The sequence below is a fragment of the Rattus norvegicus genome, chromosome 3, assembly GCF_036323735.1.
Source record: "Rattus norvegicus strain BN/NHsdMcwi chromosome 3, GRCr8, whole genome shotgun sequence".
Classification (NCBI taxonomy): Eukaryota; Metazoa; Chordata; class Mammalia; order Rodentia; family Muridae; genus Rattus; species Rattus norvegicus.
In genome coordinates this window covers 84819930-84837733 of record NC_086021.1, presented here as the reverse complement: position 1 = coordinate 84837733, position 17804 = coordinate 84819930, and the positions used below count along the sequence as shown (strand labels likewise).

Genomic DNA, 17804 nt, shown 5'->3' with positions numbered 1-17804 from the left:
CAGGTCTTTAGCTGAAGAGCATGGGTGTCTCTGCATCAGATTCCTCCTGCACTGTGAATCCTAGTTTCACAATCTTCAATCCTACCATACTATCCTCTCTTCTCACCTTCACTACTCTTCTCTACCCCACCATCTCACTCCCATTCACTTTCCCAAAGCCATCATCCACTTTTTCCTAACTGCCCCAGGATGGGCAATAAGTGTGCACGCTTATGGGTGCTTTTATAAGGCATCTTTTTTGTGCCACTTGGAGCCACTAGGTAACTACTAGGAAACACACGCACTCACACACACACACACACACACACACACACATCGCCATCTATAACATGTAATTATTATAAAAAATCTATGCTAATGTTGGCTAGGCACGATGGTCTTGGTGTGTTCCCAGCCCGGTACATAGCCCGAGACTGAGTCCACGTGTTTCTCTTTGCCAATGCCTCTCCCACAAACACTGGCTCTGCTTCTCTAGAGCTCCAAGATCGCCCTCTCAGTCCCCTTGGCCAGCTGATGCCAAACTGCTCTCTTCCCGTTCCAAAGCCTGGCCGAATTCGACCCAGCTAAATTCTTTCCCTTTCGGTCCACTTGAGTCTCCTCAAATGTAACACACCAGACAATCTTAATTTAGACTTAACAGATGACACAACCACTGGGCATGCAATCTATCATCCTAAGCCATCAACTATTCTATGTTAGAAATCTTCTGGTGGCAGATTCTGTCACCAGGTCTACAGTCCCCGTCTATATTTTGTCTGCCTAATGCACATATATGTCTCAAAGAGACCTATGTCTGTCCATAAGGAGACTTAGAGATCTCCTACTCCTCAGAGCCTTGACATTCCAAGGAGACGTGATGTCCATGTGGTTTTGGCGGTCCAGGCCTATAGCCCTGTGCGTTTCACCCCCAGCTTTGTAACTGCCCAAGAGAAGGCCTTAATTCTTTTTTGGGTAGTTCCAAGCAGACTGTAACAGAAAAGTTACTTGGTGTTTACTAGAAAACAGCGGAGGTCACTACATAAAGGGGCTAGCCTGCCAGTGACTCTACTCTGTAGTAACTGTCAAGGATCTTGCCCCTTTCTTTTGCCTTTGTGCCCTCCCTAAAAGGGATAACACAGCCATTCTTTTCCTCAGGAAGTCAAGGCACAGCTTCCTGCCATCTTCTCTGATCAAGGCACATTTGGTAAGGACTGAACTTTCTCCTCTGACCTCAAAGTTCCCAATAACCAATCCAATATGTGCGAAGTGGTATAGGAATGAAATTTTTCTATGCAGTAAAACACTAGGAATAAGATAATTGTGTGTCTATTATGCCTGTTTTCGGTACTCCCACACAGAATCCTAAGAAAGAGCCCTGTTGTAAGTAAACCTTTCCACAAATCTAATGAAGGTCATGCCCTCTCAGCAGCTGTCACCCTTGTGTTCTTAGCACTATATCTATGGCAAATTCTGGCTATGGAGGAAGTCATTTTGCTTTAAGACTTTGCTTAAAGCACAACAATAAAAAGAGTCAAGGACCGAGCAAAGAACATCCCTGTCACTCTTGAAAGTTTCCTTTCTAGCTCTCTACTTAGCTCACAAATACTAGATGGAAAGCTTGCCCACTTGCAAATGCCTCTAATCCACTTCGGGATCTTCCTCTGCCTGTGTCAGAACACCATCCCTGGGGAACCTCAACATTGTCCTTCACCCAGCTAAAGGCAAACCAACTGCTGAGGGCACAGCAGCAAACAGAGATAGGGGGATAATTGCCCAGCCTAAAGGTAGGCAAATAAGGGATCGGGTTGCAGTGATGTTTTTTTCTTAATCATTTGCATAATTGCAGCACTCTTTTGATTTGCTTTTCCAGTAGAACACTGGCCCCTAGCCCTGCAAATTGCTTTTGTGACAATCTGAAAGTCAAGAAGTAAAAGCATGTTGCTCCAGCCAATTAGCTTAAGAACCAAGGGAATCTGCTGCTGGCCTTTAAGAGAGCTGTCTAAAGAAAAACGAAAGCAACGCCCAATCAAGCAACGCTGGATCATTTTAGCATCAGGCCCTAAAAGGAACAAGAATGGCTTTGCTGTCCTCTTTCTGGCTGAGGCAGCTGCAGAGGCCTGAACGTTCTCGTTCAAGGTCACTGCTTGTGTTGTCCTCTTGTGCTAATTGTGAAACAGACTGGAGTAAAGGGGAGATGGTGAGAGACTGGAGGAGTAGCTTCATTGCTCTTCCACAATCAGCCCCTGCCCACCCACTGAAGGTTGGGAGGGAACAGAAAGGCTCTCACCTCTACCAGGGAAAGGGCAAGAGCTTTCTGTAACACAGGCGTGTATATATTGGCCAAGGAACACGCACTCTGTTGTGTGTTGGTGGTTGCTCAATTTGTTTACATGGTAACTCGCTTATTTATGCGTCTGCTCTTTGTTCTCCGGTGGAGATAGATGATCCAGCAGAGCGAATCTTTGTTCCTTATGAGCTCACCCTCTCCTGCTGTCTTTGCCTGCCACACCTGCAATTATAATTATGGCCCACTGCTCAGGGATGCTGCAATCCCGTCCTGCTGAAACCCATCTCCAATTCAGAGACGGAGTCACCACGTGCAGAGAGAATGCCGGGAGTCAGTGGAATCTGCTTCATTAGGGCCTTTGCTGCCGCTTCCAGCTGCAGTTAACCTTCTAAGAAGACGCGTGTGGCCTGCAGTGTTCAGAAGCGTGGACACATCCTTGCCTTTTCAAAGGAACTATGACGTTAGTAACCACCACTGGGACACTCTGGACAAGCATAATGAGGCTAGGCATCTTGAAAGTCAGTTGATACTGAGATAAAGGAACTGCTGATGTATTACAGGTATGCCACCGAGGGAGAGAATTTGGCTGGTTACCAGAAGCAGGTTAGCACGAGATGGTCTCAGAAGTCATTACAGATTAACTTTATTTTGACAAAAAGTCATTCTTGGGGTTGGGGATTTAGCTCAGTGGTAGAGCGCTTGCCTAGGAAGCGCAAGACCCTGGGTTCGGTCCCCAGCTCCGACAAAAAGAACCAAAAAAAAAAAAAAGGTCATTCTTACATGTCCCAAAACTAACAGATTCAGTGATGCTGACGTAATTCAGCCTTGTAAGGAGTCTATCCTTGAGATACTAACTGCCTGATGGTTCCTCCAGCTCACTGTCATCTTGATGAAAAAGTTAACACAAAACTTTTCTGTTTCAATTACAATGATACTTATTGATATGCAGCTTTGCTCCTAAGTTAGTGGAGCACCAATATTTTCTAACGAGGCATAGTTTCTCTTCGCTAGGGTACTCATTTTTACACATGGGATAAGAAGGGCATTTCAATTACTGGATTTGTGGGTAACTTATATTTCCATGTTTTTGTTGTTCTGGTCTCAAAATAGGAGGAGTGAGTTTTTAATCTACAGAAAACAGAAGAGAATTCCCCTCCCCCGGCAAGGTTTTAGTTCTCAAATCTGAGCCCAAATATGACAGCCTTCAATTGCTCTATTGTGTTCCAGTTTAGACAAAGGATTTAGTGAAGGGGAGTAGCATGCCAGCCTTTTATCCTGTTGCAAATTTGGAGAATTTTCTCTGGTGTATCAAATAAAATACATCACAAGAAAATTGCAGAGATAAAAATTTATACAAATAAGTTTGGGTGTCATCAAAGTCAAACTTTTCTTTAGGTTTTTGCTCACTAAAGGGATCAGCACAATTTTGTTTCTTCAGAAAGGCAAGCCTTTCGTTTCAACAATACATTCCATTGGATTTTAGACTAATTGCAGCAACATGTCTCACTTCTTGACTCTCAGAGCCTTACAAAAACAATTCATACAGGCTTTCATTAAGAACAAAATAGAAATAGATAAGAAACGTAATTGAAACAAATAATAATTAACTCAATTTATCAACTGGCATCTATTATGCTAAGGAAAGGCTCCTGGCTAGAACCGAGTCAGTTGCATAAAACATATATTCAAGACAGGACAGGTGCCTTTAAAGCAAAACTTGTAAGTACCTGGGGAAGAATTGTAGAATTTTACAGTTGCCATCAACACTGCCTCAAACAGTACCTCAAACAGGCCTGCCTGTTTCCTGGGCAGGTAGCATCAGGACGATATACTAGAAAGACATTTTCTCCAGCCATGCTCCAAACCTTCTTGTTTGGAAACCTTGCTGTGGCCAATGCCTTCATGTTTCAATACGTCATGAGAGGATTCTGTTACCCACTGACATTTTTTGGCTTAGTTCTAACCTACAGGCCTCTAGATCTGCTTCCTGTAAATTCTCCAACTTTCAGAGTGCCCTTTTAAAATACTTATTTCCTATGTAACCCTTTAGAGGTTTCCCCATTGCTGTGGAATTGATACATTCATACTCTGCAGACACAGTTCTCTCTGCTTTCCACACACACACACACACACACACACACTGTGAACACTCTCAGCTAGAAACCTACAAAACTCCAGTCATTTTGAGTTCTTTGAAGATCTGTAGATGCCAGATCTTTTTCTCCCTAGTGCCTAGGGAGAAATGCTCTTTTCTCCTGAAATGCTCTTTTCTCTTTCTTCCAACAGCTCCTTCCAGCTTTTGTTTTGTCAGACAACTTATTTGGAACTCTGTCCTTTCTTGCTCAGCCCCCAAAAGTACTCTCTTCATGCCTTCCTTTCTCAGCCAGTTCTTTTTCCAAATGCTGTCACAGAGAACTATGGAAACTTTCACTACCACCCTTACCACCCAATTAACAGTGAGTAATAGCTGGTTACTCCTCCCCACAGCTGCCCTCTAAGCTTTAAGAGTCAAGATGGAGTCAGCTACCAAGCCTGGATGTGTAAAGTTCTACCAAAGATTTGGTTCACAACAGGCAATTACTGGTTCCCTATATACTGCCTGAATGACCAACTTAACGAATGTATGAATGATTTTATTGGAACCACAATTAGAGATGAGCAGAGTGGACACAGATAGGAAAGGTGATCTGTCAAATCTTTGTAAAGATTTTCTGTTTCTAGATCCTGTGTTTCAAACATAGCCCCCTTCCTGGTTTCCCCTTCACAACCTCCCCATCTCACTCCTTCTCCCCTTTCCCACTATGAGGGTGCTCCTCCACCTACTCCCACCTATCCCAAAATTTTTAACCCAGAATTGTTCCTGTCCAAAGGAAAGACAGGGGTAATAAATGGAAGAGAGACTGAAGGAAAGGCCATCCAGAGACTGCCCCACCTGGGGATCCATCCCATCTGCAGACACCAAATCCAGTGTTCTTAATAAGGAAAAATTTACCCACCCTTCTTTTCTTAGCTGTGTTTGCTTTCTTGAGAATGTGGAACCCCATTGGATTCAATGTATAACTCTTTAACCAAGATGATTTTGACTTTTGTGAGGTGGCTATGTCCATGACATAATAACATCACACTTAGGGCATTAACTCCGTATGTTTCTCCTGTGTCATCCATCTATTGACGGCACTACACAGGAATACTCAGATTATGAATGCCACTTCTCTGATGGCCAGAGAGATTTCATAAAGTGGCTAACCCAGTGTCACAGTGGATAGGAATGTGGGCTCCTTGTGTTTATAAAGTACAGACAGAAATGTTTCCTAGCTTATGGGACCAGAATAAGAGCTCAGGACAGGTGGTCTGCACAGAGCACCTAGGATAATGTCATGGAAACAGTGGTTGATGAACACAAACAAAAATAAAGCCAGGAACACAATGAGACATCATAAGATAGAGTAAGTTAGTGAACATTTTCAAAAATGGTAACAAGATTAAAACTCACATTCCTATTTTACAGTAAGATTTTATCGGTGCTTACCATTTATTATTTGTGCTACTATTAGTTCTATCTGACAATAGGGTTACTCTGGGACTATTTAGATTCCAAAAATTCAGCATCGCTATAGTGATGCACCACTGTAGCTCTTTCACTAAAAGCGAGGCATTTGAACATTTTAAAATTTCCTTTGCAAAGAGTAAGTACATCGACATTGTGGGTTGCAAATGCTTGGAAGATTTTCGTAGTGCGTACACGCTGTGCACAGGCTCTGATGTGAGAATGAGAACGTGGCAGACGATTCTAACTGCGGCTCACACTCTTTTTGCTTGTTTAATTGTGGTCCGCACCATTGTTCTCTCTACCCTTTGGAATGATTCAGCCTTGAGTATCCCCTCTACTAAGGGGAGTTTTTCTGCCCAGTCAGGTTCTGTGAGACAGAGTAAAAAATCAGCAGCCTTATAGTGAGGGATGGCATTGAAGGAATTTTAGAAGTAACAAAAGGGTGGAATGATGGGCCGATGAACTGCCCCTGTGTGGATAGAACTCAATTACCTTTTGTATGCAAAGGTCCTTGCTAGATATGACCCAATGGATAGCTAGCATTCTGCTCAAGAAATATAGCATAAATACGAATAGAAATATTCTTAAAAATAATCCTTAGTCACAGTTTTCTCAATATAGGAAAACCAACTAAGAAAAGAAATTTATGTAAATTTTTCAGTGGGTCTGAAACCTGGCATAATTTAATATTAGGATGTTAGTGTGTCAACAGACTTGATCACTGAGTACTTAAAAATTGTTCAAACCTTTTTCAAATAATTAATCGATGGCAGATTTGATTACAAAATTGTCAAATGTTTGTTGACTCCAAGTCCATGCTTATTACAATTATAGGAATTAGACAGACATGAATCAAATATCTTCTCCTTACTGAGTTGACATTTTAAAACACAAAGCTTTAGCTCCCACAGTTTTTAGCTGGAAGTGTCATGCGATCTCTTCATACCTTGTTGTCCTGTTCTGTGGCCTGAGGGTCTGTGGCAGTGTAAGTTCTACTCAGAAATTCATTCTGTAGATTAAATAATTTTCTCTTCTTCTTTGAACATCCCCAGGGTCACAGGGCTTAGTGGAGTTTAAGCATTTTAATATGAATTCAGGAGATAACACCTAGCCCTGGAGTATGCTGGGGAATCCCCTTGTGAGCCCATCCCCTATAAACGAAGGATATATGGACACACACACACAAACACACACACACACACACACACACACACACACACACACACACACACACACACACCAAGTCACTGTCAGGATGGGCAGCCCTGTGATTCCTGCCATGCAGAAGTCCCATCTCTGTTATTCTGAGCTTCGCACATCCTCCTGCAAGCTCTCCTTCCATGTGTTCAAAGCTCTACTCACAGCTAGCTTTCCCAACCTCTCCTTCTTTGTCTTTACTTCCCATTTCCTTCCTAAGTGAACTGTCAGCACCTCCATCTAAGCAATGGTCCCTTTGGTTTATTATTATTATTATTATTATTATTATTATTATTATTATTATTATTACTATTATTCTCAGTCCCATGCATGCTGTGTGATGTGCACTGCTTGAGCAGGTCACACTGGCTGTCAGTGATGATGCCTTTGGAATTGGTGCGGATATAGAGATGACCTGCAGGGTTATCCAGTAGGGGGGCTTGCTAAGCCAAAACTATGACCTTAAAAGCAAAGAAATGAGCATCCCTGAAATAGCAAAGAACAACAATACAACCAAAACAGACTTGTTCATTCTAGCCTAGGACTCAAACGTTAATGAGTCCCCTTGGTTTTTCAAATGGGTATGGTAATAAAACCAAAGGAGGCATAGCATTGTAAAGTTACGCAACAAGTTCCCCTGCAGGGCTCCACTGCCTGGAAATGAAAATTCTTAAGCAGGACTTGGATAGGCTATAACCGGTGGATCATATTAAATTACCTTTCTATGACCAACTTTCATGCTGTTCCCAGGGTCAAGTTACAAGTTACCTCTCTTCTACCAGCTCTAGGCATACAGACAGGTTTTTATTTTCATTCAATACATCTGTGTGGACATTTGCACAAGGAGAGCCTAAAGTTTTAGATAAGGAAAATATTCCTTCAATTGGACTAGCAGAAGGGTAGAGAAGAAACACTGAGGTGTGTGATCTAAGCTCTTGCCACTGTTAACTCTGCAGAAGGGATTCAGCGTATCCCATTGTTTCAGAATGCCACAGGGGTCACCCTCTCCCTTGGAAAGTCAAGATGAATGTGCTACTTAGCTACATTCCCTCAAGGAAAGTCTTGATTCTGCAGGAGAGGGGACATTTCAAATGACTCTGCATCTCCGTGAAACAAGTCCTAGCCATCCAGTCTGGAAGGAATTGGAAGGAACATCAGTGTCACAATTGACATAGCTACATGTAACTGTATTGTTGTGTGTGAGCTCTGGCCCATGCTCTTTCTTATGTGCACATACATTCAAATAGTCCATGCCAGAGGAGGATTGAGGCTCACACAGTCCTTTTGACTCTTTTAACCATAGCTTTTAAATCAGTGCTTTTTATACATAGACTTAAAGGAAAATACATAGGTATGCATTCAGGAAGTTAAATGAGGCATAACTTCCCTTCTATGTCCTTCCCTATTCCCAGTTAAACCAGACAAATATGTTCCTGTGAATATAGAAATATATAATTAGGACTAGACTTGGCTGCTATTTTAAATGACATTTTTATTTATTCTTCAGAAATGTATCAGTTGTAATTGCTCTTTTCCAGTCTCACAGTTGACCTGCATTTTTAAAGTTACAAATAGCTCATTAGATTTTCATTTTCTTTCTTCAGAATGAATCTGCTATGGTTTTGGGATGCTAGGGAGTTGGGAGTGGGGGTAGATTTGTAGGTAGACAGAACTAAACAACCATCAAACAGTGAAAGCCCAAATCAAAAAACAGACACAGTAAAGAACTTCAGGCTTTAGTGCATTTATTTAGTGGCTTTTCTCCAAATCTCTAGGATAAAGTCATAACAATGTTTATTTGAAAGAAACAAAATGCTCATCAAAACAGCATGCTCTCTTTAGAGTGGAACCGTTAAATGTGCTTTCTTTCTTTAGCATGTTTGTAAAGGTGTGTGTGTGTGTGTGTGTGTGTGTGTGTGTGTGTGTGTGTGTGTGTACAGACTCCAAGAAAATTGTAAAATATACCAAAATGGGGAAAGCATTTATAATGTGTACCCAGGTAAAGAGTCCCTCACTCTCAGAAAAGTCACCCCTTCAATGAAACATAATCCAGGTCAGGGTCAGCAGATGAGTCCTGTATCTGCTAAGATAGCAGACTCTGTATGGCTACTCCCTATTCCTGCTGCAACAAAGTTCCTTTGTGGAGGCGTTAAGCAGAAGTGTAAACCGGCCCCAGGAATAGGCTAAGGCTTCAGAGACATCAGGCAAAACTAGCACTTGAATCACTGTCTAAGCAAGCCTGTAGCATGTGTGTACAATTAATATATCTGAGTGTGAGTAGAGAGACAGAAAAAGATAGTTGTTTTGAAGAATAGCTATGAGTTCTTAAAGTCTCATTAGACCAGTGGTTCTCAACCTGAGGGTCAAGACCCTTTTGGGGGTCACATATCAGATATACTACATAACAGATATTACATTATAGTTTATAACAGTAGCAAAAGTACAGTTATGAAGGCGCAACAAAATTATTTTATGGTTGGAGGTCACCACAGGGTGAGGAACTGCATTAAAGATTGAGAACCAGGGCATTAGGGCATTATTCTGAATTTGAACATTTGTTTTGCAAACACATGGGACAAGGGAGCTTATGCCAGGTTTCCTCAATAAAAACAACGAGGCATGCCATGCCCCTTACAACACACGAAGCATACCAATGAGGCGCGTGGCTTCATCTTATATCTGATGAGACGGACAGTGGTTTTACAGCGATGGAAATAAGAGCTAGCACCCCATCTGTGTTCTTTTAGTTCAGCCCAAGGATTGTACTGCCTCCTACCTGGGCACCCTGGGGTTCGATTGTGTGAATCACTTCTTGTTGTTTGTTTGTTTGTTTTTTATGTTTTAAGTCTGCAGACTGAGTGCTAGTGCTACCTTAAGGAGAACTAGAACACATTGAAGCATTAGAAGAACTAGATCTTACCAGTTTGGTTTCTTTCCTGGTTCTTAAGAACAATCGGTTCTCAGATCATTTTTATCTGCTGTAACACATGGCTAAATAGAATGTGTTCATTTATCTTTGTTTTTGCATCCAACTCCTTCTCAAGTAGAGTGTTTCTCTGAACTGGGTTTAACCTTTATGGGTTACAAAGTCCTGTCTCTGAGAATGTCCAATCCACCTACACTACAAACTCTCAGAATTGAACAGTTCCAGAAGCACCTTCATTGAGTGGATCTTGACTCTGTCAGTTCTTACAGTGCTCCCTTTGATAATCTGAGATGTTAACCACAGAAGTGAATATGGTAAGGCCATGACTACTGACGATACCGGCAACAGCTCTACCCGGTTACACTCTCAGTGAGCAGAGAAGAATGGTTCACGTTGCACCCTTTTAGTGGAAAAAAAGCATGTCCACCCTGATGAGACCAAGGAAGCACTGAGACCTCCGCCTCTGGCCACTAAGAGATAGAGAAGCTGCATACTCCACTAGCGCATGGCAAAGACAAGTGACTGAGGTTGCTCGTGTACCTTTTAGAGAAAGGACTTTGCTCGTTCATTAGTCAGAAATGCCAGTGAATGACGCTTCAGATCTTATCACGTGACCCCCACAGAAGAAGGCTATTAGTTCATATTTATTCTCTTAGGCACCCATTTTAAACTCAGGATATCGTTTCTTCATCAGCACCAAAGTCTCCAATAGTGGAAGCAGCCTGGGACGGTTTCCGGAATGCAGGAGCAGGCTACTCTCTGAAGTATCCTGTCTGAAAATGGTTCTGGTCTCAGACAAAAGAGTTCCAGAAGCGCCTTCATCTTTGGATGTAAGCACTTCTCATTTCAGCCCTTCAACTTCTAGGCAGAAGCTGGGACGGTCTTTAGTAATTTGAATAGACATTGGAAGCAAATGTTCCAAAGAGTGGTCAAGTTTTGAAGGTGTATATGAAGCCACCTCTAAGGGAGGAAACATTCACAAACACCAGTATCTCAGGGTCCAGGGCGCTTCTGGACTCTGGCAGTGACTGTCATCACGGTGATCCCCAAGCTGCATAAACACTCACAGATGTCAACACTCACTTGTCTAATGAGAATCAGCTGGATGTCACAGTACCCTGATACAGAATATAGTCCCTCTCCTGAAATTTCTAGCTATTGTTAGCATATAAATATATAAACTATTCCACCAGAATTGAACAATGACTGGGTTGGGGGTCATCGGGACAAAAAAAGGGGGATACTGTCTTAATAAAGTTTCTCTGACGAGAAGACTTAACCCAGTGTGGAACAGTCAGTCTGAGTTAGTCACGGGAAGGAGGGAGAGGGCAGAGGGTGTTCCCGGGAGGGCAGAACAGTCTGTACAAAGGTGGAGGAGCACAAAAGGCATGGTGACTTTGAGACATGAAAGTCATTAAGGATAGCAGGAGTATGCTGGCACCAGGGAGTGGCAAGACAAATAAGGCTGGAGCTGAAGGCAGGATTGGGGGGTCATTAAAGATGGGTCAGACACATGGAAAGATGGGCTGTACACTCATCCTTGGATCAGGAAGCCTTGGCGATATAAAGCTGTCAGTTATCCTCATGCTGAACCATGAATCCATTGCAAAAACCATAGCTCAAGCTTCTGTCGTTTGCTTGGATTTGATGTGGAACTCGGTAAGTGGATTCTGAAGTTTGAGAGAGAAAAGAAACAGGCATGAAATGTCAATTGAAGAGGGCGAAAGACTCAGTCTGTATGTTGGATTGATTACGCAAAGTCATAGAAGTTCAGATCACAGTGTTCACACAGGGATGAACACCAGGCTGATGGAAGGGGAAAAAAATGACCACTCATGGAGCCTATACTCTGAGTTCAGTTCCTTTGTGTCTCCTGTGAGATAAAATGTACCAGTGAGGAGCCATGCCCTAAGGCAGCAATGTCTGCTACCTCACTCCCATCACTGTACCTGTTCCCTGTCACTACCTTACTTTCTTTATAGCAACTTAACAATCCTTTAGAGCACGTATCTGTCTACAATGTAAACTGCACACACACAAAAAAAGACTTCTTGTTCACTGCTGTCTTGTCAGGGTGTGAGATGCTACCTGGTATACAGCATATATTCAATTTTAACAAGTAAATGCTGCCACAGTGTACAATATTCAGAAGCAATATGAACAAGACTGTCCCACATGTGATCAACCTGCCATTACAAAATAATAGGGAGAGGGTAAATTATTCATCAAAGACATTGTTTCCTTTAGAGGAGTCCCCCTCTCTTCAATCTGCCTATCAATGAAAGATTTATTCTAATATATCTCCCTATAGTTGTTCTTAGACTATCAAGAAGATGCATTGTAGAAAAGAAATTATCATCCTGATAAATTTTTAAAAAAGATTTCTTGTAGAAAAGAGATTATTATCCCGATAAACTTAAAAAAAAAAAAAACAACAACAACCAAAAACCCAATTTCTTCTTTGCATCATACCAAGAAATCAACTCCAAGTGGATTAAAGCCTTAAAGATGAAAATTTAATCTTAAGATAAAGATAATCTTTAGTCCTTCAGATAAAGAGAGCTTTCTTAAGACAAGAAAGAAATAACACACATCACGAAGGAGTGGTGGATACAACAAAATGGCAAGGGTCTCATGGGAGCTGAGAAAGAAGCCCAGTAGTGGAGTCCCGACTGGCTCTCATGTCAGCCTGGATTGGATCCTGAGTACCACAAGGGAAAATGAAAAGCAAAGCCAAAAATGTGCTCATTCACAATATATGCCACAAAAGAGGGAGAAACAGTAGCACACTGGCAAAAGCTACAACTGTGGAACAGAGGGTTAGAACCTAGCACATCTATGGAAAATCTTTAAATCAAGAAAAAAGACAAGTAACCAACAGGAAAGTGTGTGTCTCTGTGTGTGTGTGGTGGTGGTGGGTGGGAGTTAAGTAGCCTCACTGGAGATCAAAAACATGCAATTTAAGCCACAATTAAATACCGTTTTTGTTCTTCAGTTTTGGCAAGACTTTTAAAGGTTGGGAAATGGGAAGTGCTGGCAGGGTTGAGCAGTCACGCTCTCACCCTCTGCCTGCAGCGGGGTGATTGTAAAGTGGCTATGGAACAACCGCCCTTGGCCACAGCAATTCGTTCTTAGGTAGAGATTCTGGAATGGCTGCAGCGAATGTGCATCTGGAGACATGTACAAGGTTAGAGGAGCTTTGCCCACACCAGTGACGTGCTGGAAAGATGCCGATGTGCATCAGTCATGCAGTAGATGCGTAAATCTCACCAGATATACCAATGTCTCGGCGCAGAGATGACTCACAGGGCACGAGTCCACGCAGAGGAACCTAGAGATGCCATGGGGAGGAGGGAAGCCAATCACAGAGAACAGCATGTGAAACCACTTATGTGCAGTTCAGATCCAGGCAAATCTGAACTGTAATTTCTCTAGAGATGCAGAGAAGCAATCAGGGAAGGCAACGGACTGTTGAAAGCAAATGAATGAAAGAACTCAGCAGTTAATCTCATTGTTTCCCCTGGCTATGGGAGTTCTTGTGCCATAGGGACAACTTTTACATTTATTTGTGGCTGAGAGCCAACCAACCCTTTTGTGTGTGAACACTTAAAAAAAATCAAAGTTCACATTCTCTTCTTGGGTAGTAGAAATTCCCACTCTCATAACAAATACGTACAAACAATAATGACAAGTTTCAAAGTGTGATTAATTTAAAAAGTGATTTAGTTTCCTTTCTTTTGCAATCGGCAAGGCCTCTTCCACAGTGTGGCAAATGCTGCACTCATTCCTTACAACTAAACTTTCCAACTAGGGTAGGAGTTGTTCCTTCTAGTTGTGTTGACTCAATCAATTCATGGTCCTGTTGTTTAGAGTTCAAAATTACTTCTCTCCCCCTCAATGTTGTAATTGTGTAACATTTGCTCATAAAGGAAATTGATGTGATCATGTCTGGCTTAGCAGGAAATTAAGCAGATAAGTAGTTAGACCATTCATTCTACTCAAGCTTTAGTGGAACAGGCACTCAGTACTGTCTGCTGTGTCCTCATTCACTCTATTGTCTATAGGTTCTGGATTTCACATTAATACCTTCTAATTAAAGAGAGCATTTCACTATGGAACCCGGGCTGACCTCAAGGTCTCCATCCACCTGCCTCAAATCTCGCAAATGCTGGAATTATTTAATGTAACTATCATAAATTATGTTCCTATCTTCAAATATTTAAGACACTAAAATAATTGTTACAGCACTTTAATAATAAAAACATGTTTTACAAAGTTTGGAATAGAAACTTGAAAGCTTTCACTGAGTTGATGATACTAAATAACTATAGCCAGGAGCTTTCAAATGGTAACAATAATAACCAAAAGCATAAACTGTATGTATTCAGAACTACAAACCTGTAGTCACAGGATAAACTCATAGTCATCATAGAAAGATACATCTTCTTTCCTGTCTTTAACTCAGTAAAGTCATTATTGAAACTGTAACATCCAGGGCTTACAACGCTTCTGCCTTAAGTTGTGTAACAGTGTAGTTGGGTCATTCATACCTCAGTGGATATTAATATAAATGTACATCACTATTCTAACCTGTTGTGTCCTCTACCTTAGTGTGTACTTACTATGTGCGAGCTTGGGGAATTGAGAGTGTTACTCTGGTTGTACCCCAAAGATTTTCCAAGGTCTTTGAGGAGCAAAATCATAAAATAGTGTGAACTCCCAACAAGTTGGATTCACTTTCTGTTTGTACTGCCTGGCTGTGAGGTTATAATAAGGAATTTTATTTTTCTGAATCTCTGTTTCCTTACTCATACAGATATTTCTATTCTAATATTCTACGCTAAATCCTTGTGCAGACTTTCCTGTCAATGAAAAGCCAATGCTAGAGTTGATATACATTGGTGTTGGTGTAGAAACGGCAATAGTATGAGACACCAGAAGATTCTCTCTTGCTCCACTAAATCCTTGTCTCTTGTGTGGAGAGCCTACTGTGCATAGTTTTAAATGAGTAAGGGAAGGGAGAAAGGGAGGAAGAGTGGGGTAGCTCAACTCAGTGGCCTTACTGATGTTTAGAAACTAATCAACATTTTCACTTAAATTATCACTGTAAATTTTACATACATTTTAAATTTATCTGGCTTTCTTAGAATTTCTTTTTATCCTTTGCCTATCCAAACATACTGTCCTATTCTACCCTAATATTTTGGAAAATTGATCTTGTAAAGCCGTTAGGAGAAGCTGACTAGAGAATATACATTTATTTTTCATACTGGCATGTGTCAATTGATTGAGAGGGCTCTTCCCAGACTCCGAACAACCTGTAGCCTCTTCAACACCAGGAGTCTCTTAGCTCTTTGCAAAGCAGCAATAGTAACACTGGTTTGTTTTGAGGAAGAAACAGATTATGTAACCATGAAGTGTGCAGATCACACCAGTGAACCTGAGGCGGGCAAACCTCTACTCAGTGGGTAGTGCTTACTTCTTGTTTCTTTTGAGAGGAAATTTCTGGAAATGATACAGTGTCTATTAATGAAACCTTTACTTTCTTTCCTTCCACAGTTTCAAAGTTTTCTATGTTAGTCCCTTTTTAACTTTCTTAGGGAGCTTTAGAAGAAAGATCGGTGGATTGGTGGACCATCTTCTTGGTCGAGCACTGTTTACCTCAACAGTTCTCACGATTCATCAATGAGACAATAGGAAGGAGGCAAATTTAAGCTTGAAAGGCAGTTTCTCTGTGGATAAAAATTTAAAACGATTTTTTATTAGATGAGAAGTTTTAGAAATCATTTCTAAGATCACATGCATTTAAAGGGCATTATTGCAAAGTTAATGATAATGCTATATGAACTAAAACCTGATAATTCTAAATATATCTAGACTTGATAACATAATAGGAAAGGAAAGGAAAGAGTCACAAAGCCAAAATGCCTCCCTTTCCCTTCAGGTTTGACTGACCATGACTAACAATGTTAACATCCATTAAGGTTGCCTGCTTTATGAAATAATAAATTATGAAATAGCAGGTTATAAAGACGCGATGACTGCCTGTATGTTGTACACCATATGGCCCCATTCGGCACTGATATAGGAAATGCCACATACTTGGTAAATAATAGTCATGGATGGCACATGCTAGCACGAGTAGACAGAAATCTAGTAGTGAGAGCTCAAAGTCCTAGAATGATAAATTTCGGCCCCACACAGATGAGGCTAATATCATTAGCCATTTATTGCAAAGGAACTAAATCTTTTCAAATTAAACTCATGGTGGATTTTAATCACTTGGCTAATGTTGGTAAATGATTATGCCCCAAGCCATCACGATAATGATCATTATTAGCAAGAATCTGTTTTACAATGTTTCTAATGCTCAAAATTAATCCAGAAGTCAAGAGCCATTAAATCATTTCTCCTGCAGCAGGGTTTAAAGACGGAGAGCATATTTCACGCAACTGCCATTTAAAAACAAAAGCTAAGAAGGCGGTGGAAAAAAATACAAAAGAAAATCAAGCTGTTAACTACAGCGCCACCAAGTGACCAACTTCACAATTCCCTGTAAATCCCAAATACATAAAATCGCAAATACAGAAATGAAAGTGCTGTGCGACCACAGCAAAAATCTCCCATGGGTGCTGGTTATTGACCTATAACGAGTCTCATAAGTACAAGAGGGTAACTTCCCACACTCTTGGATTATAGCACTTGTGTGTGACTGACTCCTTAGAACTAACCTGGTGGGCTCCCTGAGAGTTCCCAGACATTGAGAACTTGAAACAGAAGCAAGGATAAGGTCATTTAAACAGCAGCTATCCTTACAGAGGTGAGTGGGAGAGCACAGTGTGGTACCCATGGCATCATATGACAGCGTCTTTGCAAAAGAGTAAAGTATGAACAGGTATCAGATTTCTTACACTCATTTCTAAGTCATAAATCCTATGAGGCAAGATCATATGTTGGCAAATCTAAATCAGTTAATCAATCAATCAATCAATCTATTTATCTACTTATCCATCCAATATCACTTTATTATCTGCCTATAATTTATACCAAGAAAATGTAGTAGAAAATTAAAGCATTTTATAATTCTATACTAATAATTCACAAATAACTTCACTAGTAATGTTTAAACTATTACCTTTCACATTTGTTTATCAAGTGGATCCAGAGTTCTAACTGTTCCAGGCATAGTGCTGAAGTTTGCGAGTGACGAGGCATCACGGGACCTCACGTGACTAGGAGCTCGGAACGAGTTATGTAAGATGGAAAGAACATGGCTTGAGAAAGAATGAAAACTTAAGACTCCTTTCTAAATGGACATCTAAGCCATAGGCAGGGCCATCTCATCTGCAGACGACGGTAATGGACTCCACCCTTATGAGCTGTCCCCGAAATACTGTTTTCACTCTCAAGGCCAAGCATCACGAAACTGAAAACCAACCAAGCAACAGAAATGACTAAGGGAATGACACACTGAGTGACTAATGGGAGAAACCCAAGCGTAGCTAAATTTAAGCCATTGACTTTATGGTCTTAACAAACGAGGTCTAAAAATAGGAGGCAGACAAAGGCGCTGATACCGCTCTGCAGTCTCTCAGCGACAACCATGGGAGTGAACTGTGGGATGGACTTAGGTAGGGGAACATTTAGATACTATCAGAAGAAAGCTTCCTGTTGGAGAAAACTGGCAGATGAGTACAATCGCCACCAGGAAATGTTGGGAGCTCTAGTTGGTGATAAGTGGAAACCCCAGAATGGAGCTGGAAACTTGTACTCAGGAGCTAAGGAGAAGAATTGGTGCCTCCAGCCTCCCAGTGTGGCGATCCACACTCTGCCTGTGCGACAGGAGGAGTGGACATCTATCAAGA

At 41.3% G+C, this 17804-nt stretch overlaps 1 long non-coding RNA gene across 3 annotated transcripts; it reads right to left on the bottom strand.

Moving 5' to 3' along the window:
• Window positions 1–8741: 8741 nt before the first annotated feature.
• On the bottom strand, window positions 8742–17360 carry LOC102553121 (uncharacterized). Of its 3 annotated transcripts, XR_005502264.2 has the most exons (4): window positions 17075–17340; window positions 15601–15671; window positions 13210–13270; window positions 8742–11609 (listed from the first exon to the last, which is right to left on the bottom strand). It is a non-coding gene; the product is annotated as an uncharacterized LOC102553121 (long non-coding RNA). The 3 variants fall into 3 exon arrangements; XR_005502266.2 differs by lacking the exon at window positions 13210–13270 and having other exon boundaries at window positions 17075–17360; XR_005502265.2 differs by lacking the exon at window positions 13210–13270 and having other exon boundaries at window positions 15419–15671.
• Between the last annotated feature and the right edge of the window lie 444 nt (window positions 17361–17804).